The following is a 27,142-nucleotide window of genomic DNA, read 5'->3' as shown; positions in this document are numbered from 1 at the left end:
AAGACCTCAACATAAAACCGGAGACACTAAGCCACTTAGAGGAAAAAGTGGGAAAGAACCTGGAACATATAGCACAGGAGACAACTTCCTGAACAGAACACCAACGGCCCAGGCCTTAATGTCAACCATTAATAAATGGAACCTCATGAGGCTGAGAAGTTTCTGTAAGGCAGGAGACACTGTCAAGAGAACAAAGCGACAGCCTACAGACTGGGAAAAAATCTTCACCAACCTACATCTGACAAAGGTCTAATATCTAAAATATATAAACAACTCAAGAAATTAAACACCACCAAACCAAATAACCCAATTGAGAAATGGGGCTTGGAACTAAACAGAGAATTCTCAACAGAGGACTATCAAATGGCTGAGAAACACTTAAAGAAATGCTCAACCTCCTTAGTCATCAGGGAAATGCAAATCAAAACAACTCTGAGATTCCATCTTACACCCATCAGAATGGCTAAGATCAAAAACTCAAGCGACACCACATGCTGGCGAGGATGTGGGGAGAGAGGAACACTCCTTCATTGCTGGTGGGAATGCAAACTAGTACAGCCACTTTGGAAATCTATCTGGTGCTATCTCAGAAAAATGGGAATAGGGCTTCCTAAAGACCCAGCTATTCCACTCCTTGGAATATACCCAGAAGATGCTCCAGCACACAACAAGAAAATTTGCTCAACCATGTTCATAGCAGCCTTATTCATAATAGCCAGAACATGGAAACAGCCTAAGTGTCCCTCAGTAGAAGAGTGGATAAAGAAACTGTGGTACATATACACTATGGAATACTACTCAGCTATTAAAAACAAGGAATTCCCCAAATTTGTGGATAAATGAATTGAGCTGGAAATGATCATAATGAGTGAGTTAACCCAGAAGCAGAAAGAATCAAATGGTATATACTCACTTATATCTGCATACTAGCCCAAGGGGCATGTCCCACGAAAGCCTTCACTTACCAGGAAACTGGGACAGAGGGGAAGGCATCCGATTGGGACTCTAAATGAGAGACGCATGGGAGAATAGCAAAATAAAAGGATACAGAGGGTCCTAGAAATCTACAAGTAGAACAATATGATAGGCAGATTTGGGCCCAGGGGTCCTGCTCAAACTAAGGCACCAGCCAAGGACAATACAGGAGGTAAACTTTAAACCCCTTCCCAGATCTAGCCAATGATCAGAATATTCTCCACAGTTGAGTGGAGAGTGTGATATGACTTTCTCACATACTATGGTGCCTCACATTTGACCATGTCCCCTGGAGGGGGAGACCTGGTGGCACTCAGAGGAAGGACAGCAGGTTGCCAAGAAGAGACTTGATACCCTATGAGAATATATAGGGGGAGATAATCCCCCTCAGGAACAGTCATAGGGGAGGGGAATAATGGGAAAATGGGGGGGGGGGGGAAATGGGAGGATAAAAGGGATGGGATAAACATTGAGATGTAACAAGAATTAATAAAAAAAAAAAAAAAAAAAAAGAAAAAAAAAAAGAAATATCCATTTGTAGGCAAATCCCACAATCTCACTGAGGCCCTTTCGAAAAATTATAGTTCCTACAAAGCTTTCAATTGTTGAGTTCCTAATGTTTAATTAGGTGTCTACAGCCTGGATTCTCCGTATGTTACACTTATTTTCACAGTAGCACTGCAACAAAGCTTTAAACATTTTAATTTTAATTGGATGGGTATTTTTGCCTTCATGTATGTTTGTGCACCACTTACCTGTGCAAAGAGGCCAAAAGCAGGAGTCAGGTTCCCCAGGCCCTGGAGTTCAGAATGGTTGTAATTGCATTATATGTTCTAGCAACTGAACCCTGACACCCTGGAGCACCCAGTGCTCGTAACTGCTGAGACATCTATCCAGCCTGAGCCTTTGAATTTCCTATTTCATTTCTTTTAAAACGTCTAAATTTTCTGCAGATAAAATGTTGGGATCATGAATAAATATTTATTGGTTAACTGAATAAGAAAAAAAAATCAAAATTTTCCATTTGGTGAAATAACTACAGGCAAATAACTCCTGAACACATATTATTTAAAAATGCCTTTTCCTTGTCTGTCAAGGAAGGAAAAAATTACTTTCTCCTAGCATAGCCATGCTTTACACTTAAAGCATGGGCAAAATCTAAAACACAGAGTTTAAATAAAAAGATAGCCATACCAAGTAATTGCTTCATGTTGTAAGTTCAGAAAAAAAAAATCACATCACATTCCAAAAGTACTGTGATAAATTCAACAGCTGGAAAACAATTACAGGAAATGTAAAGCAATACATCACTGCTAGGATTTATTGAAAGGAGGAAAAAATTCTTTAAAATATAAAATATATGGGGAAAACCTGCAGAATGTGTGATTAACAGGGAAAAATAAGCCTGGGTAATTGTATCACTGAAACAACATGACTTTCCTAAACCAAAGAAAATAAAGATTAGCATGACTATGAACAACTCTGACTATCTTAGGAAACAGGATACTTGTAGTCCCCCAAAGCCTCACTGCCTGCTGAACCCTTCTTTGGAAGCAGCATTCTGTCTTGAAATAGCAGGAAGCCCCACAGTGGGAATTGTATTCTGACTGAGTGACCTTAGGCAAGGCAGATAACCTCAGAGAAATTTACCCACCTCATGGGGCTATGGCACACATTAAATGAGATTACAGACCCTAAAGACCCTGGCGTGAAATCTGGTGCCTGCTGGTCAATACGTCTCAGTCTCTTTCCATCCTGCCTGGAAGGATCAAGGGAGAATAAGAAGCAGGATGAAAGAGTAGAAGAGAGGCACAAGCAATTATTGCAGCAGCTTGGAGGCTCTTTGCACTGTGGCAAGCTGAAAGAAAACTGCTACCCCACTCCCACCCCCTTGACATGTTGTTGACAGAATTTCCTACTTTTCTCAGCAGTCAGAGAAGGGTAGTTATTTGTTATTATTTATTCATGATTAAAATATAATTACATTATTTTTCCCTTCTCTTTCCTTCCTCCAGCACCTCCCATGTACAGCTCTTCCCTACCCCTGTGTCCTGATTGTTGTTTGCTCTTATATACTAGACACAACCAAGATTTATCAGAGAAGAAGAAGTTCAGTTGAGTATCATGTGTCCATTGGATTGCCTATAAGCAAGTGGGTAGATGATTTTTCTTGACTAATGATTGATGTGGGAGGGCCTAGCCCACTGGGCATGGTGGCACTATTAACAGGTGGTCCTAAGTTGTTTAAGAAACAAGCTTATTAAGCCACGAAAAGCAAGCCAGTAAACAGCACTCTTCCACGACTTCTGCTTACGTCCCGACCACGAGTCCCAGCTTTGATTTCCTTCAGTGATGGATAGTTACCTGGAAGTGCAAGATGAAATAATCCTTTCCCTTCCTCAAGTTGTTTTTGTTCATGAACTTTATTGCAGCAATAGAAACCTAAGACACCATGCCTTTCTCACTCTCAAAATCATGGCCTCCTTCTTTAGCTGTTATTGTTTGCAGGGGACCAGCCCTAGCTAGCACTTCTAGCTGTTGTGAGGGTCCTTGAAGAAGGAATGAATGGGAGCAGTGCAAAAGTCAACTCCCTAGCCAGATGTTTGATGTAAGCTGATGGGCAGTGTTCTCGGTAGCTGCCAGCAGACAGGCATGTAAGCAAGCACACAAGTAAGTATGCCACAGACCACAAACCTCAGTCCTTTATTTAGGTTTTTAGGGAGGTAAAATCAAAAAGGTTTTAAGGAAGTAAAAGTCAGTTACTTCACAAGATAGCTGCAAAAACATCTACAGAATTTCAAGCTCATCAGGAAACAGAAGCAAGCTCCATGCCTATGCCCAACTAACCCCAAAAGCAAGCACATCATTTTATTTCTTATTAACGTCAGTGTTTGACCTCTTCAGCCAGTTTTGGTTTTGATCGAAGGGCACAGCCTTTGTGGTTTCCTTTCAACTAGACATTAGTACTCCTAAGCTATTTTTGTGTAGACACAATTTTCAGTTAATCTTTCAAGCTCGTCTTGATGCCTAGCAAGACATCTTTTATAGAATCCTTGAGTATAGTGAAATGTAGCTACATATATATTCTTTAGGAATCTTAATCTTTTCTCCTTTAGTATGATAATTCCAAGGTCTGCCCTCTGTGGCAGCTAATCTTTCCATAAAAGTCAAACCATTGGCCAAAGCTGCTTTGCTTATCATTCCACTCTTGGTGTATGCCTTCCTCAGAATCCACCCAAGCCTTTTCTTTAAAGTTCCAAGACATAGGCATTTTTTCCTTTTGCCTGATCAAAAGTTCAACCCTAGAAATTTCTTTCCTCAATGTCTCATGCTTTTCATATGTCATTTGTAATCATAAACCATTGAAAAATTTAGTAAGGAACAACTTTTGCCTTTTTCCCAAAATAATGTTGCTTTCACATCAGAAACATTTTTATCCTTAAGCATGATTTGATGGCCAGGTATTGTTACTTGAATTTGGCAGAACATCTAGCTTTCTGTGTTCAGTGATTTTTGGAGTACCAAGAAGAGGGGGAGGGGAGTACATCAAGATAAGAGGAGATGATAGCAGAATGAAAGTAAACATTATGAAATAGGCGGTGCTGCAACAGCTGATGAGCTTGGGGGTCAGAATGTATCGGATCTTTGTCAAGTGACTCAACTCCTGTCCATTCAAGTTCATCTAGACGCCTCACGCTTGGATCTTTGTCAAGCAAGTTACATGGTCTCCACTCGTGAGTCCACGGATATGTGGCTACTGGCAATTGTTGTGCATGTATACACACACACACACACATACACACACACACACACATACACACCACGCATATGCACATACACATCATTGTACATACATACATATATATTGCTTATTCCTCTGGTTAGGAATACTATAGTGACCTTGTACTTGGTTTTCTTCTTTTCAAATGTTAAGAAAAAAGTAGGATATGTCTTTGGATTTATAATTTTCTTTTTTTTTTTTTTTTTTTTTTTTTCAGAGCTGAGGACTGAACCTAGGGTCTTGCACTTGCTAGGCAAGCACTTTATCACTGAGCTAAATTCCCAACCCTCCTTCATAGTAAATACATGCAATTTTTACAAGAAAACAACATATTCACTTGTGGTATATGTATATTCTTTTTTTTTTTTTTTTCTTGCTAGTTTGTTTTGGTTTGAGTTGGCGTTTGGGTTTTGTTTTTTTGTTTGTTTGTTTGTTTTTGTTTTGTTTGAGACAACGTTTCTTTGTGTAGCCTTGGTTGTCCTGGACTCACTTTGTAGACCAAGCTGACCTCAAACAAACAGCAATCTGCCTGACTCTGCTTCCCTAGTGCTGGGATTAAAGGCATGCACCAGCATACCCAGCATATATACACTTTATTTCAGGTATTACTGATAAAGTATGGTGAAAGCCTTTTAATGTTAATATCCTCTTAAGCTGCTTACACAGACTGAATTTCATGCACTCAAAGCAGGACAAAGACATATGTTTAAGGATGCAATTGTTGGGATTCAGACACAGGACAAGCATCTGAGATGTCATATCAAAGTAGACTTGGCCTCCAGATTCTCCAAGTATCCCTCAGTCCCTATAAGTTACAAGGCCTGTGTGACGTATGCCACCCTCTGTCCTGAACTTCCCAGTCTAGGGGCAGGGGCTTCCTCTCCTCTAAAAGCTCTTCCATATATAATCTAGACAATATGGCCTTTCTCTCTCTCTCTCTCTCTCTCTCTCTCTCTCTCTCTCTCTCTCTCTCTCTCTCTCTCTCTCTCTCTCTCTCTGTGTGTGTGTGTGTGTGTGTGTGTGTGTGTGTGTGTGTGTCTCCCGACAGGCTTTCTCTCTCTCTTTGCCTCCTATAGTAGAAGTTTCTGATTTCTTTAAAAACTCAGCTGGGTCTTGTGAGAGGCCATATGATATCTTGCTGAAAACAGACATGTGAGAGGGTGCATGGTGTTTAGAAAGAATATAAATAAAATCCTACAGACAGTGAGACAATGCTTTTGCATAGCTATGCCATGCAATGCTTCACTGTTCTATGCTGGTCTTCACTTCAGAGAGAGAAATGCACCAAAGAAGTTCTCATGGTATTCTGGTTGATTGTGGCCACTTCCATTGACTTGCCAATTCAGTGCAGTCTTGTTGTTTCTTCTGGATTGTGTCAGCATTATCTGGTTCTTGTTGCTGTTTGGTGTTTGTTATTGGACTGGACTGCTGGTATCCTGACAACAAAGAGTGGAATTGTCCCAAAGAACTACTTCTAAACAGGACCACAATCCCTTCTCTATTAACCTTCTTTCTTTCCTACCTCTGGTCAATGAGTTAGAAGGGAAGCAGAAGCATTTAAAAACTCCAAATAAAGTGGGGTTTGAAAAATCTAAGCCAATGGGTGGTGCCCAATTTGGGGCTTAGGCATAATGGGAAACCTTGCTTCTAATATAGTAGAAGAATCAGCAGGTTTTGATAGGTTGGCAATGTTGTTTAATGAAGTGGGCAAAATAGCAGCTATTGCCACTGGGTAGTCTCCTGTCTTGGTACTGAAGAGACCTTTCTGGTTTTGCTTCTTAGTCTTCATATATTCCATTTTGAAAAAGATGCCAGGGGTGGGGACTGAAAACTCAGAGGTTCACTCATTTTTCTTGTATTAGATGCTATTGCAGAGCTGGCTATGCACTTAGTTTGTGGATAGGTGTTAAAGTACTTGGAAAGCAAAAAGACCCAGTGAGAGGATAAGAACAGGGTTCAGGCTTGATGTCTGAGACTGGAAAATTACTGCAAGAAGAAAGAGGGAAGCAAACTAGGCTGTGAGTCTGACTGTGAGCCTGCCATGTTCTACACACTTTCCCTGCCAGGTGCCCAGAGTGCTTCCATGAGACAAGATGTTGGGAAGAGCAGTAGGTGGTACAGGGACAATGGGTTAGTGTTCAGCCAAGTGTGCTGCCAGATGATTCCCAGGAACTACACAGGCACCTTCGGCCTTCTCAATCTTTGTGCAGCATATGCCTGATAGCAACGGTAATCATGCTTGTCAAGTAACTAGGCTTCACAGCATAGTTATTACATAAGATTGCAAGGGATTGTTATCAGCTGTGCTAAAAGCTAGCTAACAGTTATAATGGTTGTCCTGGTAGAGGTACAAAGCCACAAAAATAAAGCAAAGTAATATAGTAATGAGGATAAATGTTGCTAAAGACTAAGTGGTTGGTGAAGTTGACCTACAAGAATAAATCCAGTCTGATGATGTCATAATTGAACAATATCATGTTGCAGCTTTAAGAGTTTGAGATATGATTGAGGAGCAGGGGAAAAAAATCTACCTCCTTTACTAAGGTAATACAGGACCACGCAGAAGCCTTTACTGACTTTTTAACAGAGATTGGATTTGACTGTAAATTGAGCCATATCAGACCCTGAAACCAGACAGTCATTGATAGAGATTTTTGGCATTTGAAAATGCAAATATTAAATGTAAGAGAGCAATTAACAATTAAAAGCACTCAAAGAGCCCCAGTAGATGAATGGATAAGAAAGAGAATTAGTACTGGTTTTCAGGATCATCATGCCAACATCATAGGGCAGCTGTAGCTAAAAGTCTTAGGAATCAAAATACCCACTGCTTTAATAATGATGACTTTGGCCATTTCCAAAGAAATTATAGGGCTAGAAGATTCAGAGATGAAAATGGCAGATTCATTTACTCTGGAGAAAATGGTATTTTAAGATGGAGGGATTTACCTTGTTCGTGGATCGGGAGAATCAACATAGTAAAAATGGCCATCTTACCAAAAGCAATTTACAGATTCAATGCAATCCCTATCAAAATACCTACAAAATACTTTGAAGATATTGAAAGATCAATTCTCAAATTCATATGGAGAAATAAAAAACCCAGAATAGCAAAAACAATCCTATACAACAAAAGATCCTCTGGAGGAATCTCCATACCTGATCTCAAGCTGTACTACAGAGCAACAGTAATTAAAACAGCATGGTACTGGCAAAGCAATAGACTGGTGGATCAATGGAATCGAATCAAAGAGCCAGAGATGAATCCACACACATTTGCTCACTTGATTTTTGACAAAGAAGCCAAATCTATTCAATGGAAAAAGGATAGCATCTTCAACAAATGGTGCTGGTCTAACTGGAGGTCTACATGTAGAAAAATGCAATTAGACCCTTATTTGTCACCATGCACAAAACTCAAGTCCAAGTGGATTAAAGACCTCAACTTAAAACCAGAGACATTAATTCAGTTAGAGAAAAAAGTGGGGAAGAGCCTGGGACACATAGGCACAGGAAACAACTTCCTGAACAGTATACCAACAGCCCAGGCCTTAATGTCGACAATTAATAAATGGGACCTCATGAGGCTGAGAAGCTTCTGTAAGGCAGGAGACACTGTCAAGAGAACAAAGCAACAGCCTACAGAATGGGAAAAGATCTTCACCAACCCTTCATCTGACAAAGGTTTAATATCCAAAATATATAAGGAACTCAAGAAATTAAACACCACAAAACCAAACAACCCAATTGAGAAATGGGGCTTGGAACTTAACAGAGAATTCTCAGCAGAGGAATATCAAATGGCCGAGAAACACTTAAAGAAATGCTCGTCCTTGTTAGTCATCAGAGAAATGCAAATCAAAACAACTCTGAGATTCCATCTTACACCCATCAGAATGGCTAAGATCAAAAACTCAAGCAACACCACATGTTGGCAAGGATGTGGAGAGAGAGGAACACTCCTTCATTGCTGGTGCGAATGCAAACTAGTACAATCACTTTGGAAAGCTATCTGGCGCTTTCTCAGAAAACTGGGAATAGGGCTTCCTCAAGACCCAGCTATTCCACTCCTTGGAATATACCCAGAAAATGCCCTACCACACAACAGGGACATATGCTCAACCATGTTCATAGCTGCTCTATACATAATAGCCAGAACATGAAAACAGCCTAAGTGTCCCTTAGTAGAAGAATGGACTAAGAAACTGTGGTATATTTACACGATGGAATACTACTCAGCTATTAAAAACGAGGAATTCCCGAAATTTGTGGACAAATGGATTGATCTAGAAATTATCACAATGAGTGAGTTCACCCCGAAGCAAAAAGAGAAAAACGGTATATACTCGCTTGTATCAAAACACTAGTCCATGGGATACGTACCATGAAAATCTTTACTTACCAAGGAAGTGGGTCAGAGGAGAGGATATCCGATTGAGACTTTAGGCGAGAGTACCATGGAAGAAAGAGGAAATAGTAGGACCCACAGGGTCCTGGAAACCTACAAGAAGAACTTTATGACAGGCAGATCTGGATCCTGGGGTCCTCCTCAAACTAAGGCACCAGCCAAAGAGAATATAGGCAGTAAGCTTCGAACCCCTACCAAGACCTAGCCGACGAACATGATACTCTCCACCGTTGAGTGGAGAGTGAGATCTGACTCTCACACGAACTCTGGTGCCCCTTTTCTGACCATGTCCCCCAGATGGGGAGACCTGGTGGCACTCAGAGGAAGGATAGCTAGTTACCAAGAAGAGACTTGATATTCTGAGAGCATATATAGGGGGAGGAGGTCTCCCTCGGTCACGGACATAGGGGAGGGGAGAAGGGGAGAAATGGGAGGGAGGGAAGAACGGGAGGAAACAGGGGAAGGGCTAACAATCGAGATGTAATATGAATAAATTAATTTAAAAAAAGATGGAAAAAAAAAAGAAAAAGAAAAGAACAAACAGAAATCCAAGATGGTGGCACAGACCACACATGTTGTCTGATTGGCAGGATGGAGCATAGGGACATGCCTGGGAGCTACAGACCACAAGACCTGGAGAGCCCAAGGTGAGAGGAGTCCATACAATGCAACTCACAGGTGGATCTGGCTTCTGGCTATCCAACTGGTCCAGTAAGGATGGGTGCCCAGTCCTCAGAGACTGGCTGCATACCTACCTGCAAGCTGCAGCTATGCTCTATATCTCAGACTTTGTATCTGGGACTGAACTGTAGGAAGTGAAGCACCAGCATTTGGATCTGCTTGCCCAGGGGAGAACGCAGAACAATGGGTGTATCTGACCTCAGATCACCCCACCAGGCCACAGAAAGCAACCAGAGCCATTGGCTGGGAAGTCAGGGCCTCCAAAGCCCAGAGCAGCCTATTAGGCTCTACCTGCACACACACTCTCTCTCTCTCTCTCTCTCTCTCTCTCTCTCTCTCTCTCTCTCTCTCTCTCACTGAACTGTGGGTTACAGAGCACCAGAGTTAGCTTTCTACTGTCCCAGGGGAAAGCCAAGAGTGGATCTGGGATAGATCTGACTTCAGATGACCCTGCCAGTCCACAGAGAAACCCAGGGCCCATGTGGGGGCCCAGGTGGCTGTGGACAGGTTCCCCGGCAACAGCATGGTATCTGTACTCTCCAGCAGACTGATCCAAGGTCCCAGGGCCCCAGTGGCTGAGAGTGGGGTCTCCAAAGCCCAGGCAAAGGCAGATAGTATCTACACTATCTCAGACTCAATCTTGGCATGCAGAGCACCAGCACAGCCTCTGCTGGGCCATTGGGGAGGCAAGAGTGTGGAGCAAACTCCCCTAAAGCTGAAACCAGGTTACCTGCCTGATATAACGAAGGCTTCCATGATCCAAACAGGTGAGGGGTATTGACCTATAGATACTCACCAATGAACTACTATCAATGACCAATGAAGAACACCAGAAACTACTTCCCAATGTCAAAAAAAAAAAAAAAAAAAAAAGCATGACTAAAGGCCAGCATAAAAAATACAAACAACAAAGGCAAAAATAATATAGCATCTCCAGGATCCAAATACCCCAAAAAATTCGACCTTGGGAACTCAAGCATACCCGAGGCACAAGAAAATGACCTCAAATCCTTAGTAAAGAAGATCATAATGGAGGAAATGAATAAAATCTGTAAACAAATACAAGAAGATGCAGCCAAACAGACTGAGAACCTTAGAGGGGCCATGACAGAAGCCTATAGAGATGAAATGAAAATAATCACTGGAAGAAATTCAGGAAAATGCAAACAATCAGATGAAGGAAAGCAGTAAAACAGTTTACAATCTGAAGATGAAAATGGAAAATGGAAAAGCATAGACAGAAGTAAGCTAAGAACAAGAGAACTTAGAAAAGAAAACAATAAATGCAGAGGAGAGCTTCGCTAACAGAAATGAAGAAATGGAGGAAAGAATCTTGGGTATAGAAGATACAATAAAATAATTTGATGCATCCATCAAAGAAAATGTTAAATCTGAAAAATTCCTGACACAAAACATCCAAGAAATCAAGGACAGCATAAAAAGACAAAATCTGAGGATAATAGGAATTGAGGAAAGAGAAGATGCCTGGCTCCAAAGCCCAGAAAATATTTTCAACAAAATCAAAGAAAATTTCCCCAATTTAAGGAAGGAGAAGCATATAAACATACAAGAGGCCTACAAAACACCAAATAGAATAGACCAGAAAAGGAAATCCACCTGCCACATAATAATCAAAACACAAAATATACAGAACAAAGAAAAAATATTAAAAGGAGCAAGGGAAAAGGGTCAAGTAACATAAATAGCAAACTTATCAGAATTACAACCGACTTCTCAGCAGAGACCATAAAAGCCAGAAGGGCCTGGACAGAGGTCCTACAAATGCTAAGAGATCACAGATGCTAGTCCAGAATACAATACCCAGTAAAACTTTCAATAACCATTGACAAAGGAAACAAGATATTCCATGACAAAAATAAATTTGAACAATACCTATCGACAAATCCAGCCCTTCTGAAGTTACTAGAATGGAAACTCCAACCCAAAGTGACAAACTACAACCAGGATAACACACGAAATAGATAATTTCACTGTAGCAAACCATAACTAAGGCAAACACTCTTACCAATACCAACATCAAAATCAAGGGACTTAACAGTCATGGGTCATTGATATCTCTCAACACCAATGGTCTCAATTCTCCAATAAAAAGACACAGATTAATAGAATGGATGCATAAACAAAACCCAACAATCTTCTGCATTCAAGAAACAAATTCCAGCCACAATGATAGACATTACCTCAGGGTAAAAGGCTGGAAAAGGGTATTCCAAGCAAACAGACACAAGAAGCAAGCTTGTGTAGCCATTCTAATATGTAATAAAGTAGATTCCAAGCAAAATTAACCAAAAGAGATGAGGAAGGACACTTCATACTCATCAAAAGTAAAGTCAACCAAGATGACATCAAAATGCTGAACATCTAGGCCCCCAATACAAAGAAACATTAATAAAGCTTAAACCACACACTTGTCAAAGAAACATTAATAAAGCTTAAAACCACACATTGATCCCTACACATTAATAGTGGGAGATGTCAGCACACCACTTTCACCAAAGGAAAGGTCAATGAAACAGAAGCTAAACCAAGAAATAATGATATTAACCAATGTCATGAATCAAATGGATCTAATGAATATCTACAGAACTTTTCACCCAAACACAAAAAGATTATACCCTCTCAGCATCTCATGGAACCTTCTCCAAAGCTGGCCACAAATCAAGTCTCAACAGATACAAGAAAATTGAAATAATAGCTTGTTATCCTATCAGACCACCATGGACTAAAGCTGGACTTCAACAACAACAGAAATAACAAAAAGCCTGCACACACATGGAAATTAACAACTCTCTATTTAATGAAGAAATAAAGAAATAAAGGGACTTTCTAAAAGTCAATGACATGAAGGTACAACATACCCAAATTTATTGGACACATTGAAAGCAGTACTAAAAGGAAAGTTCATAGAACTAAGTGCCTTCATAAAGAGATTAGAAACATCTCATATAGGCAACTTAATGACACATCTGAATACCCTAGGAACAAAAGAAGCAAAATTGCCCAAGAGGAGTAGATGGCTGGAAATAATCAAAATCAGGGCTGAAATCAATAAATAAGACAAAGAGAACAATTCAAAGAATCAACTAAACCAAGACCTGGTTCTTTGAGAAAACAAACAAGATAAATAAACCTTTAGCCAAACTAACTAAAAGGCAGAGAGACACCCTCAAGTCAACAAAATAAAAAATGAAAAGAGAGACAGAACAACGGACACTGAAGAAATACAAAGAATCATTACGTCCTAATTCAAAAGGCTATATGCCACAAAATTTGAAATTCTAAAGGAAAGGGACAATTTTCCTGATGGATTCCACTTGCCAAACTTGAATCATGATCAGATGAAAAAATTAAATTGTCCTATTTCTTTTATAGAAATAGAAGCAGTCACCAAAAGTCTCCCAACCAAATTACTAATAGGATATGTGCCAGAAGCCTCAAATTTTCATGAGAAACATCATGTTAATATGAAAGGTTTAAAGAAAAAAATTCTATCACTTGGCAATAAGCCAAATAATTAATATAATAAAAAATTGTCCTACGTGTTCTTTATAGAACCAAACTCTGTCACTTGCTGGTAGTAACCCTAGGAGTATCCTAAGAAATGACATCTTTAAAATGGATGTTTTTTATTTTGCAGAATTTAGAAAACAATATATCATTGACATGTACTCAGGGTTTACCCAGGCAACTGCTTTAAGTTATGAAATGGCTGGTCATATAATTAAAAGCTTAATGGACATAACATCAATTATGGGAATACCTGAACATATTAAGACCGATAATGTCTTATCACTATTTGCCTATTATATATATATATATATATATATATATATACATATATATATATCACTATTTGCCTATTAAAATATAAAGTATATTACTGCTATACCACAGATTCCTACAGGACAAGCAGCTGTAGAAAGAAACATTTGTACCCTAAAAGAGATGCTTGTTAAACAAAAAATAATAAAAACCCATGGGCAGACCAAATAATGCTTTGTTAATGGTGAGAAATGAACAACAGCAGATGAGAGACATTAGGTTATTAAAAATTAACTGAAAAATTATGCTAACCAATATACTATAGGAATGTGTTGATATTAAAATGGAAACCTCCAAGAGTTTTAAGATGGGGACTTGGTTATGCTTATAAATCTACAGGGAAATAAAAAATATGGTTACCAGCAAAAGTTATAAAGATTACATCTGACCAGAGAAAACCTCTTATCATCTGAGACATGAATGTCTTCACAAAGCAAATAGCCCAGTTGATTCATGCTCACAGATTGTCTCAATTATTAATTTCTCCAAAATATGCATGCAAATAAAATTGAAAAAAAAGGCACAGAGGCTGGACAGATAGCACAGAAACTAGATACAGATAGATACAACTAGAAAAAGATACAGCTATCTTTCCCAGGCATTGGCCAACCTCCCAATTTTCATAGGGTACCCAAAAGATATCTTTGTCTCCAGACAAGTAATTTTAAGAACATTATTCCCCCAATCGCAAAAGGTGGGGTGGATGTTTTGGGTCGATGGTGTATTATGTTTATTGTCTTCTAGGGTAATTGGTTGCTATTGGTTATAGTCATGGAAGAAACAAAATAAAGTTTAAATCAGGGATTTCCTCTATTTTTCTTTTTCTCTTATCTAATTATGGGGAAAAGAGGAAAAAGGAAATAATAATAACAAAAAATAAATAATAAAAAGTAAAAAAATAATAATAAGTAAATTATACTAGTTTAAAATTTTACTTTGGTATGGATTAATGTATATGATAGAAATTTAAGGTTGTTTTGTTTGACTACTATATGTTGAAAGAAATTTAAAGTTGTTTTGTTTAATTATTATGTCTTGAAAGAAATTTAAGGTTGTTTTGTTTGGCTTTTTTGATATACTGTATATAAGCAGCTTATTTAAAATGTGATGTAAAATCTAGGTCTATGTTTTTCATGATTATTTCTATTGTGTATAGATTGCTAACGTTAGATAAAAAGACAATTAAAAAACAGAAAGGCGATATGAAGTGAAAGTTTCTGAGTTCATTAAAAATTCATTTGGGTCATGTGATGTTTTTCTGGAGTTGTCTTGTAAGAAGGAATATGATGTTTTGATAGAAACTGTCTCGTTAAAGGGCATATGATGTTTTGCTGAAAACAGACACATTTGAGGGCACTTGGTATTTAGAAAGGATATAAATAAAACCCCACAGACAGTGAGATGATACTTTTGCATTGCTATATTGTGCAATGATTTGCTGGTCTTTGCTGGTCTTCACTTCATAGAGAGAAACATGCCAGAGAAATTCTTGTGGCATCCCAGATGATTCTGGCCAGGTCCATTGCTTCTTGCCTATTTTCAGAAGCCTTGTTCTTTCTGCTAGATCATGCTGTACTACTAACTCATGTGGCTGTTGGGTGTTTTCTATTGGAATGGGTTGCTGGTATCCTGACCCAAAACAAAACAAAACAAAACAAAAAAACCAAAAAGATTGGCATTGCCTTGAGGCAATTCCTATTCCTAAACAGGTCCACAACTCCCTTTTCCTATTAACCTTCTTTCTCCCTTACCTCTGGTCAGTTGGCTAGAAGGGAAGTAGAAGCATTTAAGAACCCTAAATAAAGTACGTTTTTAAAAATCTAAGCCTACAGCCCCCTCCCCGCCCCCAACACACACACACTTTTCTGCCTCCTTCTCCATTGTGACTTCCCTTATTCCCTTCCTTGGTACCAATGAGCCCACCCTAGACCTGGCCCCAATAAACCTGAATGTACTCTAATTTGGCTTGAATTGGCTCTTTTTTGTGGATGCAAGAAAACCAATGAGCAATTAACACCATTCTTTTTTAAGTGAAAGACACACACACACACACACACACACACACACACACACACCTGTTGTGATTTCTGGAGTGCTGTTTCTAAAGCAGAATACTCCCTTAGTGGAAGAATCCCCTCTGAATGGATGTAAGGTGCTGCTCCAGAACACATAATAGAAAGCTGCAAAGACAGAGAAGTACTCAGCTGAGCAAAGCCATAAGAACACGCTGTGCTTCTTTCCAATTTCTGAAAAGCATCTTTAAAAATTGCTAAAAGCTATATAGAACTTTATTCCAATGTGATTTGATTAAAATGAACAGAGCACCACAGATTATCTATTTAGAGGCTTTTCAGCTAGCCTAGAAGAGACAGCTCATCTGTTAGTCAGGCTCACTGTTGAACTAAAGTGACAGTCATGCAACGTCTTGCTGGGGTGCCTTCATAACTGCCACTCTTCACTTCAGCACTTGTCCTAATTGCAGTAAGGTATGTCAGTGATAAAGATTATTCCAAATCATTTCAACAGTAATGTGTCCTTAGACAGGCTGGTAGCTGAAGAGACACACGGTTTGAAAGCAGCCAACCTATAACTGTTCTCATTATGGCAGGGAGATGAGGTTCCAAGGGTTTGAGAAGACACAATGTTACCTATCAACACATTATAGAAAAATTACAGGCTTAGAGGACTCTGCTGCAGTGAGTAGAGGCCTTGATTCTATAAAGCTTTACTATATCTGTCCACTCCAACACCCTTCATCCACCATCACTGAAGCCCATCATATACCCCTTGCCTCCAAAGTATCCCCACATATATTCCCACCACACATTTGGCAAAATAAACTGCCAAATAATAATAAAAGGGTTGTGTGGTGAGAAATTACTTTGTGATGAAAAATCTAAGACGCATAAAATGTTCACTTACTTACTGCAACGTTGTTTTATTTACAGCACAGTGGATAGCAATGCTAGTCTACTTAGATAGATAAAATCGGCTGCACTAGTGATTAGGATACATTGGGGATTAGAGACACTGGAATGGCTATCACTCAGTCTGTGTGGCACATTTCAGGATGCAAAGGTTTGTACTGAAAAAATGATTCTGTTTTCTAGCAGGAAACCAAATGATTATTTTTGTGTTCTTTCTGTATTTGAGCATTGAATTTTTTTCTGACTAATCTGTAATTTGCTTTTAGTCAATATTTGACACATTTGTTTCTGCTAAGCTTTTAGTGTTTAATTATATATAATAAATAAAATGCACAAGGGCTAAAGGTCAGCTTGATGATCTTTAGAAGTTATATACTATCTTATAACTAATATCCAAAGAAAACTATACAAGGTATAGTGACCATTAATATAAGCCCATAGAACAAAAAAAATCACCTGTTAGTCCTGGTTATTTCATCCTCTCCACCATAGGTTTGATGAAACTTCTCTCACCTTTGCCTGTAGTTCATTTTCACAGAAATGATCTCACAGTATTTATTTTTTGTGTATGATGTCTCTGATTTAATGTGACATAAAAGAATAACCATGTATTCTGTATACACTCTACAATTTGTTTACCAATTCTTGCATCATACTTTTAGGTTGTTTATGTTTTCATTATTACAATAATGCTTAATGAATGTTTCTCTAGTAATCACAGTAAATACCTGTTAGAAGTATTTCTGTACCACACATTTAATTTTGTAAGAGACTGGCAAGAAGTTTGCCTAAGGATTTCTCTTGCCACTTTACACTGCAGAGATTAGCAATGTATGAGTTCCTGTCACCACTCATCCTCACCAACACTGCATGTTTTCAACCATCCCAGGTGTCGTTTTGTGGAATCTATTTTTTTTTTTTTTTAGTTTGCAGAGCCTTACAACCAATGATGTGCAGAACTGTAGTGCTTATGTTCATTTTATGGATAATCTTTTATAAATGTGAAATATGTACATTGAACTCTTTATTTCTTGAGAACAACTCTTGCTATAAAACTCAGACTGCTTCAGAGTCACAATCCTCATGTCTCAGCCTCTTGGAAACTTTAATTATAGGTGTGTAGGATGACACCCAGAGTTTTGCATATATTTCAAATGGGTTGACACTTTGTAAACTTTAGGTAAGGAATTTTTATATATTTGGTATAAAAGTCTATTTTAGGTATTGTATAAATTTTATTACCTACTTTGTGGTTTTTTATATTCATTTTAATGAAGACTTGATAAATAGAATTTTTAATTTTTCCTAAATCCAGTAATTAACTTCATGTATTTATTGCTGGGTGATTTTTCTGTCCTGCAAGATAAATCTTTTCCTATCATGAGATCATGAAGCTATGTTTTCATTTACTTCTAGAAAATGTATGAGTCTGGTGTTGAATTTGTGTGCATGGTCTGCTCAGAATTCATGTCTTACAAGCAGAAGATTCATGCCAAAGTATCTACCTGATATATATCCAGTTGCTCCCAAAACATTTTTCAAAAAAGATTCCCCCATGGAAGTATGCTGTGACCTCACAGATGAAGTTCTTCTCACTAGATATATATGGAACTTCTTTGTTCCATCATTCTATTTGTCTATGTTTGGGTCTGTTCTATAGTGCTCAGATTATTATATAATGATAGTAAGTTTTGAAAATAGGTATTCTATATCCTCCAATTTCATTCTTCTTAGGCTTATACATGTCTTTTATTTCAAATTTAGAACAGCGTTGAGAAATAGGTGCAATTATCAGCATCCTCATTTTATAGGTGAATAAAGTTAAATGTGGAATTTTTAACTGATTTTTCCTGTAAAGCACGATGTTAAATAGACCTGGGATTTGCTTTCAAAAAGATTACATTTCATTTTTAATGTATTTTTGTGTGTGATGCATGTGAGTGAGCGCATATGTGCACATGCCACAGTTTATGTACAACAGTTACTGTGTAGAAGACAGAGGAAAACCTCTGAGAATCATTTACCTCTTTCCACCATAGTCTACAGGCATCAAACTCATGTGATCTGACTCACCGTATCTGCATGATTATCAGAATAATAGTTATATTCACTTGGTATTTTGATATGGCATATATACATAGTTTGATAAGTGGTCACATTGAAAAAGATACTGTCTGATAATAGTTTTGTATATAGCATTAACAGACATTACACACACTCTTAAAGATGTATGACATTATTCTTATTCTACTGGAGGGGTCAATGGCCCAAAAAAGCGATAAGAATTCTATTTACATACAAAGTTAGTGAATGAGTGACTGCATGCTTCCCTATCTTGAACCACAAACCTATGCAAACCTATGCCCATTCTAGCACTGTATGTATCTCTCAAGAATGAATATCCATGTTTTATCCCAAAGGTCGTTACTACATTCACTTTACTTTTTCTTAGCTGCTTTAATGAGGTACTTTTTTTTTTTGTTTTGTTTTGTTTTTTTTTGTTTGTTTTTCGAGACAGGGTTTCTCTGTGTAGCCTTGGCCATCCTGGACTCACTTTGTAGACCAGGCTGGCCTCGAACTCACAGCGATCCGCCTGCTTCTGCCTCCTGAGTGCTGGGATTAAAGGCATGCGCCACTTTTTAACAATACTGTTTTGTATAATGTCATTGCTTCATTTTTACTTCAGTTATTCCAAATCCATCTATTACAAGTTAAAATCTGGGTCAGATCCAAGATAGCAGTAGAAACTGCAGAAGTATGCATCGCCAACAGAATACAAGAGGTAGAGGAAAGAATCTCAAGTGTAAAAGATACAATGGAAGAATTTGGTGCAACCATCAAAGAAAATGTTAACTCTAAAAATTCCTGACATGAAACACCCAAGATATCAAGGACATAATGAAGGATAATAGGAATTGAGGAAAAAGAACATACCAGGCAACAAGGTCCAGAAAGCATTTTCAACAAAATCACATAAGAAAAATTTCCCAATTAAAGAAAGATGTGCATATAAACATACAAGAAAAATAGGGTTTGCAAGACCTCTGCCCCTGCCCTTCTGGCTTTTCTGGTCTCTGCTGCAAAGTCCGGTGTTATTCTGATTGGTTTGCCATTATATGTTACTGGCACTTTTCCTTTGCTGCTTTTAAGTTTTTTCTTTGTTCTATACATTTAGTGTTTTGATTATTATGTGGTGGGAGGATTTTCTCTTCTGGTCTACTCTATTTGGTATTCTGTAGGCCTCTTGTAGCCATATTATTTGGGCTTTTGTTTGTGTTTTTATGCTGGCCGTTAGTCATCTTGCTGTTTATGATGTTGGGTGGTAATATATGGTGTCTTTCACTGGATGTTGAGAGCAGCTCATGGGTGAGTGGCTATAAGTTAAGACTCGTCACCTTCAGGGATCCGGGAACCCTTCCGTGGATCAGGTGAGTAACCTGGGTTCTAATCTTGGGTCTTTCCGTGGATTGTTCAGGGGGCCTCCTGTCAGATCCACATGTGTTCTACACTGTGAAGTCTCCTCTGTATTCTAAGGCCCACACACTACCACCTTGTGGCCCACAGTCCTATTTGAAACACAGGCACGGGGTGCTGCTCGCCGCCCAGCTTGTGGCTAGCTAGGCTTTGAGGCCTGGGGCTGCACCTGATTGGACCCAGGAACTCACTCTTGATTGGTGGGGTCATCTGAAGTCAGATTCATCTGTGTTCCACATTCTGGGTTCTCTCCTGGCCTAACAGACTTGGATGCTAGAGCTCTGTAGCCTACAATTCAATCTAAGACACAGTCTCAGATGTAGATCAGAGATGCAGCTCACAGGGAGACATGCATCCAGACTCTGGGGACTGGGCACAAGCCCGCAAGGTCCCAGGGACTATTCTGTGGACCAGCTGGATGGTCTGAGGCGAGACCCACCTGTGCTCCACACAGTGTGGACCCCTCTCACCCAGGGCACTCAAGGTCTTGTAGTCTGTAGCACTGTAGCCGATCAGGCACAGTGTATGGTCGGTGCCACCACCTTGCATCCATTCTCAACATAACTCCTCTTACCAACTTTATCTACTTCAAAATACAACACACCATTAGTGCAAATTTTTAACTTGAATTCCACAAGTGAATGACCCCAAACTCCTTAAAGCTGAATCTGGGACTCACTCTCAATTGCTGTCTCTGTCAGGGGAAAAAAACCAAAGCATAATTGTTTCCTATTTTAGCTTTAGAAATCAAAAAGTGTGATGCTTCTTTTCCATAGTTATTTCTCAAGTCATTTAAATGAGAGCAGCAAACTTCTGTAATAAAAGCCAGCAATCAAAGGATTGCCACTTGATCTTCTAATGCTCAATTTATAGTAGGCCCTACATGAAAAAAATCTATAATCCATAATTTTGGGCCAATTTCTGAAATTAAATAGCACTTTAAAAGGTCCTAGGTGGCTGAATACTTGTCTTTACACTCAGTACAGAAGAAACTCTTCAGAGAAAAACCTGGGAGACTCCCTTAGGACTGAATCTCATTTCAGACCCAAGTTCCTCCCTATAGCCCATGTGTAATTATTTAAATGTCACGAAATCCTCCAAATGCATGTGATAAAGTAATTGAAATTAATTTGGACAATTTATTTTACTTTCCATGATGGAAATGTGTGCACATAAATGCTACTGCAGAGCTAAACTCTAGTGAATAGCTACTGAATTTTCTTTCTGGGGGCTTCAGAAAGAAAATGTGGCATTTTACCTAACCAATGCGTGGAATGAAACACTAATTAGTTCTTGTCATAAATAAAAAAGGCTCTCATTCAAACTTCCGGCTGCCAAGTTGAGTGCAGGTTCATGTAGAAGTAAAGTTCCTGATTGATGTGGTTCTTGCAATGTTTTCACAGAGTACTGTGCATGTCCTTCTTTCAAACCAAGAGTGCAGAAGTAAAGAAGGTGACTTCAGCAACTGATTTTGCTCTCCTGGATATATGTTACAGTCACTGTGGGGCGTATGCGCTATAGCAACATGACTGCAGGAAAAATGAGCTGGTCTCTCACCCAAAATACTCATACAAAGTACTGTGCCTCAAAAGCTCACGTAATGGCTGGTGCCTTAGTTTGAGTGGAACTCCTGGGCCCAAATCTGCCTATCATAATGTTCTACTTGTAGGTTTCTAGGGCCCTCTGGATCCTTCTACTTTGCTATTCTCCCATGCTTCTCTCCTCTAGAGTCCCAATAGGATGTCCTCCCCTCTGTCCCAGTTTCCTGGTAAGTGAAGGCTTTCATGGGACATGCCCCTTGGGCTAGGACCTCGTGGCACTCAGAGGAAGGATAGCAGGTTACCAAGAAGAGACTTGATACCCTATGAGCATATACAGGGGGAGGAAATCCCCCTCAAGAACAGTCATAGGGGAGGGGAATAAGGGGAAAGTGGGAGGGAGAGAAGAATGGGAGTATACAAGGGATGGGATAACCATTGAGATGTAACAAGAATAAATTAATAAAAAAACTTTTTTAAAGCTCACATAATGTATTTTTCTACATATTCATCCAGGTGACTCTAACATGCCCTGCCACCTGCCTCATGAACAACTACATGGAAAGTCAAATGGTCTAAAGCATGTGTGCTATTTAATTAAGGAGATATTTCATAAAGCATTATTACATGTAATTTTAGAAAACACCATAGTGAAAGAAGACTAAGTTCTCCAGTGCACACTTGGAATAAAACATTCAATAAGATGCAAAGCACAGCAATCCACAATTGATTTCTCTAAAATTGGTTAGGCAGCAGTGTTAACAGTGTACTCCAGCCAAGATTTAGAAAAGAAAGGATGTGAACTCATTCTGTATTATAAGTGTGAGGAGGAATATTATTTTTCTTTGTATTTCAGAATTGCTGTCAGTGGAAAAATCTCACCTATTACCTTTGGTGACTTAGTGATAGAGACAAATGAATTGTCCATGTAATTGAATATAAAGATCTTTAATTCCACTGCTTACTTGTTCTTGTGAATTAAATAAACTTTTATAATATTAAATATTTGTAATAATAAAATTATTACATTAAGTATTATAATAATAAAATCTAAAGACGTTGCAAGAGATTAATATCTAAACCAGAAAAATATTTAAGTTACAAAAATAGTAAGTAAAAACATTTATTTACTCATGAATACTAAAAACCACTTGTATATTGGAGACAGAAAATAATGGCAGCTGTGTAAATTCCTCTAACAATTGCCTCCTCTAGAGAAATACTAATTTGAACAGCCATTTGTGTTCCAAAAACCAACTGAAGGAGTTAGAGGAAAATAGAAGGAATGAGTGACTTGTCTCCTTTCCTCCCCCCACCTCCAGGAGGCCCAGTAGATGGAAAGGCCTCCATCTTTGAAGACAGAGAACCAAAACTATTGAGTAAAATTCAGTGTTGGGAAAGTCCCAAGACCTTTGTCCCAAGCTAATAACAATAGGCTAAACAGCTGGAATTGTGCTCCCATGTAGTCAAGGAACCAAGCTCAGAGTGTGGAGTGGAAGACAAAGACTCTTCTTTCTGGGGACCTCAGGCCCAAATCAAAAGATAAGACTTTGCTCTTGGAAGTCAGTGTGGCATCCAACACTGTGAGGACCGGCATCATAAGGAAGACAAAGGGCCTTCTACCCAAGCCAGAACACAGAAACAGAGCCTTTTGAAGAATCTGCCACATCAAGAAGACTCTTGTGTACCAGTGGGCAAAGCTCAGATCTCAATCTATACCCTTATCTGCCTTGTCCTGTATAACAGATACACACAGTAGCATACAATTCTTTGAAGATGTGAGAATCAACTACAACCCAGATGAGTATCAGTCTAGGAAGCCAAGCAGTGTCTTCATAAACCATTACTTAGTCTCTGAGAAAATTATTTATAGACCAGCCCTCCCTCACAGATAAAGCCCTAAACCTTACCAGTTTCAGGCAAAGAAAGGCCTGTATCATGGTGTGATGGTCTTCTGATTCTGCCTGTATCACTTCTGGTGACAACATAAAGCTCTTAGTATATTCATGTCTGTGTTCCTTGGCTTTCAGTTGACTGCCCTCACCAGACATCTCAATATCTTACTGGTATTATGTCTCATCTCCTGTATTGATACATTCTCTCTGAGGGCGCTCATGTCATTTAAGAAGAAAGCAAAACTCACAAATCTCAGAAAGCTGTAACATAGATTCATAAGGCCCTTACCCAAGCCTACACAGGCAATAGACTGTGAGAATAGATTCTAACATGCCAAACTGCCTGCCAGTCATGCAGAGAGCCTAGGGGTTACAGCTTTCCTGAGTTCTCACCCCTGAGCTCTCTTCAGCAGTTCATCTGCTTTAGAGTCAGCCATAATCCAGAAGGCAACTTCTCAAACACACTCTTGTAAGAAACCTCAATAACTCACCAGCCATGTTCCACACATTATTTCTTTGGACTGTCATTGTTACTCGTTCTTAAGTAAATAGACATTTGTTCATAGTTAGCCAGAAAAAGTCAAAGGACAGCCAGGGAAAGAATTTTCCTATGGAAATCAGCAGTGGGCTAGAAAAACAAATCAAAGATAAGATTATAAGAACTTTTTTTTTTCTGCAAAAGCAAAAGAATCTGAAACACAAACCTCACAAGCCTAATCTGCTGGACTTATGTTCTACCTGGTGGTGCTTCTGACCTGTTGCACTGCTCACGTATCATGAAAATACCTCAGTAGAAAATCCATAGTAGTTTAGGCCTAGGTGCAACTCAGTAGGTTTCCCCTAGCTGCAAGAGGTTGTAAATTCAGACAGTACCTCAACATTGCTGTGTTTGTGGGCACAGATATGCCACAGTAACCACAAGACAAAATTAATTAAATAAATTAAGGAATAAAACATGACTACAGTCCATCATTTAACAACAAATTAAGACTACAGGATATAAAATAAAAACAAACAAATTTGAATAGAAAAAAAACAAACAAAAAGCACAAGAAACACATACACACACGCACATCTTCACATACACACAAAACCCATACTTTATTTTAATTTTTTCTTTTCCTTTTTTTAATGCTTGATGTGGATTTGGATAGGTAGGAAAGTAGAAATGATCTGGGAAGAGTTGTGGGAGAGAAACCCATGGTCACAACATATTGTATGAAAAAATCTATTTTCAATTTAAAAATAAGATGAGTAGAGGGGGAAAGAAACTACAATGAAAATAGAAAACAAATTATAAAACAGCTATAATAAAACCATAAGCTAGCCTGTGCAAAGAGCACTAATAGAAAAAAAAGTTAGCAAATTTATATGATATAAATAGACTTGAAAACAAGAGAGAAAACAAAAGACAAGAAATGCAATTGTGTGATGATCAAGGGGGAACACGCAGCAAAAGAAAGAAAGTAACAATTCTAACCACCTAATATTGGAAAAGCCAGATATATGAAGCTAATATTATAAATTATAAAGAGAAAGATAACACTGCAAAACAAAATAGTAGGCCATTTAAACACTCACATTCAGCAATGAAAAGATCACTAAGCCAAAGGAAAATAAAGAAGCAGCAATATTAAATTATACCATCTAAACTCACCTAACATGTCACAGAACATTGTCAATAACCACAGAATATACATTAGCTCAAGAGTGCATGGGACATTCTCCAGGATAGTAATAGATTTTCTCTGGTGATTACATTAGCCAATTCAACCCAAATTAAAGGTGAAATAATTCAGGTTTATTGGGGCAACTCTCCTGAAGGTTCACCAGTCACCAGTCCCAAGGAATGGGGCCAGGGATATTGCCTTGCAAGAAGATAGAGGACACAGAGACAGAATGTGCACGCATGCAAGGAGAGAGAATTATGAGAGAGAGAGAGAGAGAGACAGAGAGACAGAGAGAGACAGAGAGAGAGAGAGACAGAGACAGAGAGAGAGAGAGAGAGTGAGACAGAGAGAGAGAGACAGAGAGAGAGAGAGAGAGAGAGAGAGAGAAACAGGGACAGGGACAGAGACAGAGAGACAGGGACAGAAACAGAGACAGAGACAGACAGACAGACAGACAGAGTAAAAATCTGGGTTATACAGGAAAGAGTCTCCAGACCCTGGTCTGGAAAGGTCAGGACAGAGGGCAGGGTATGATAGTCAACCCTTGCAACACATAGGGACAGGGATTCTGGGAGAACCTGGAGGCCAGGTCCACTTTGATCTGTAAAATAGATGCCTCAGTCACTTGTTCTGGGTTAGAAGCCCAATGATAGTTCTCTTCCTTCAGATCCCTTCTCTCCTGAAGACTATTCTATGTGTAGACTGGGCCTAAAACTCCTACCCAGATGTAGCCATGGGCAGCTCAGGCTTCTTGTGGGTTCCCCAGCAAAGGGAGTCAGGGCTGTCTCTGACATGAACTCTGTTGCCTGCTTTTTGATCACTTCCCCCCCAGTTGGGCTGCCTTGCCAGATCACAGGGGAAGAGGATGTCCTCAGTCCTGATGTGACTTGATGAGAAGGGGTGGGTTGGTGGAGTGGTGGTGCTCCCCTTCTCTGAGAAACAGGGGAGGGGGGATGGGAGAAAATAGAGGATAAGACCAGGAGGAGAGGAGGGACTGAGTGATGACCACAATGTAAATTGAATAAATAAATAAAAATTTGAGTTAAAAAATATTATCAACTAACTTTTCCAACTACAAACACAGCTAGAAATCAATAACTTTAAAACCTTGGAACTTTGTAAATACAGAGTAATAAACAACATATTTAAAAAGCAAGGAATCAAAGAACTTGACAAGAAATATTAAATACTTTAAGTGAAAGAATAAGCACATTGTATCAAAAGATTATGAGACAGCCAAAGCAGCATAAAGGTAGAAATTTATAGTAATTCATAGTGGCCTCAAACTATCATAAAGACTTTAATTTGTTGGGACGTATCAGTGAACATGAAGAAAACAAATAAACCAAAATCAAAGCTAGTAGAACTAATAATAAAAGAATGCTGAAAAATAAATGAAATAGAGACTAAAAAGAAACACAAAAGGATAATGAAATTGAATTTGTCCCATAAATGATTAAATGAATACAACCTTAGCTAGACTAACAAATAAAAAGAGAAAGGAGTTCGAAGTTTACTGCATGTATTGTCCTTGGCTGGTGCCATAGTTTGAGCAGGACCTCTGGGCCCTGATCTGCCCATCATAATGTTCTTGTAGGTTTCTAGGACCCTCTGGATCCTTCTATTTCCCCATTCTCCCATGCTTCTCTCACCTAGAGCCCCAATAGGATGTCCTCCCCTCTGTCCCACTTTCCTGATAAGTGAAGACTTTCATGGGACATGCCCCTTGGGCTAGAGCACAGATATAAGTGAGTATATACCATTTGAGTCTTTCTGCTTCTGGGTTAACTCATTCATTATGGTCATATCTAGTTCAATCCATTTGTCCACAAATTTCAGGAATTCCTTATATTTAATAGCTGAGTAGTATTCCATAGTGTAAATGTACCACAACTTCAAACCCCTACCCAGATCTACCCAATGGACAGGACATTCTTCACAGTTGAGTGG

General features: G+C 38.9%; 1 pseudogene; it reads left to right on the top strand.

Annotated features, from left to right (window-relative positions):
- Nucleotides 1–10,368: 10,368 nt before the first annotated feature.
- Nucleotides 10,369–27,142, top strand: part of LOC127194135 (jupiter microtubule associated homolog 2-like) — a 134,728-nt pseudogene continuing 117,954 nt past the window's right edge.

The sequence above is a fragment of the Acomys russatus genome, chromosome 10 (genome assembly GCF_903995435.1).
Source record: "Acomys russatus chromosome 10, mAcoRus1.1, whole genome shotgun sequence".
Classification (NCBI taxonomy): Eukaryota; Metazoa; Chordata; class Mammalia; order Rodentia; family Muridae; genus Acomys; species Acomys russatus.
The sequence above is the reverse complement of the archived record's forward strand: the minus strand, read 5'-3'. Positions and strand labels throughout refer to the sequence as shown.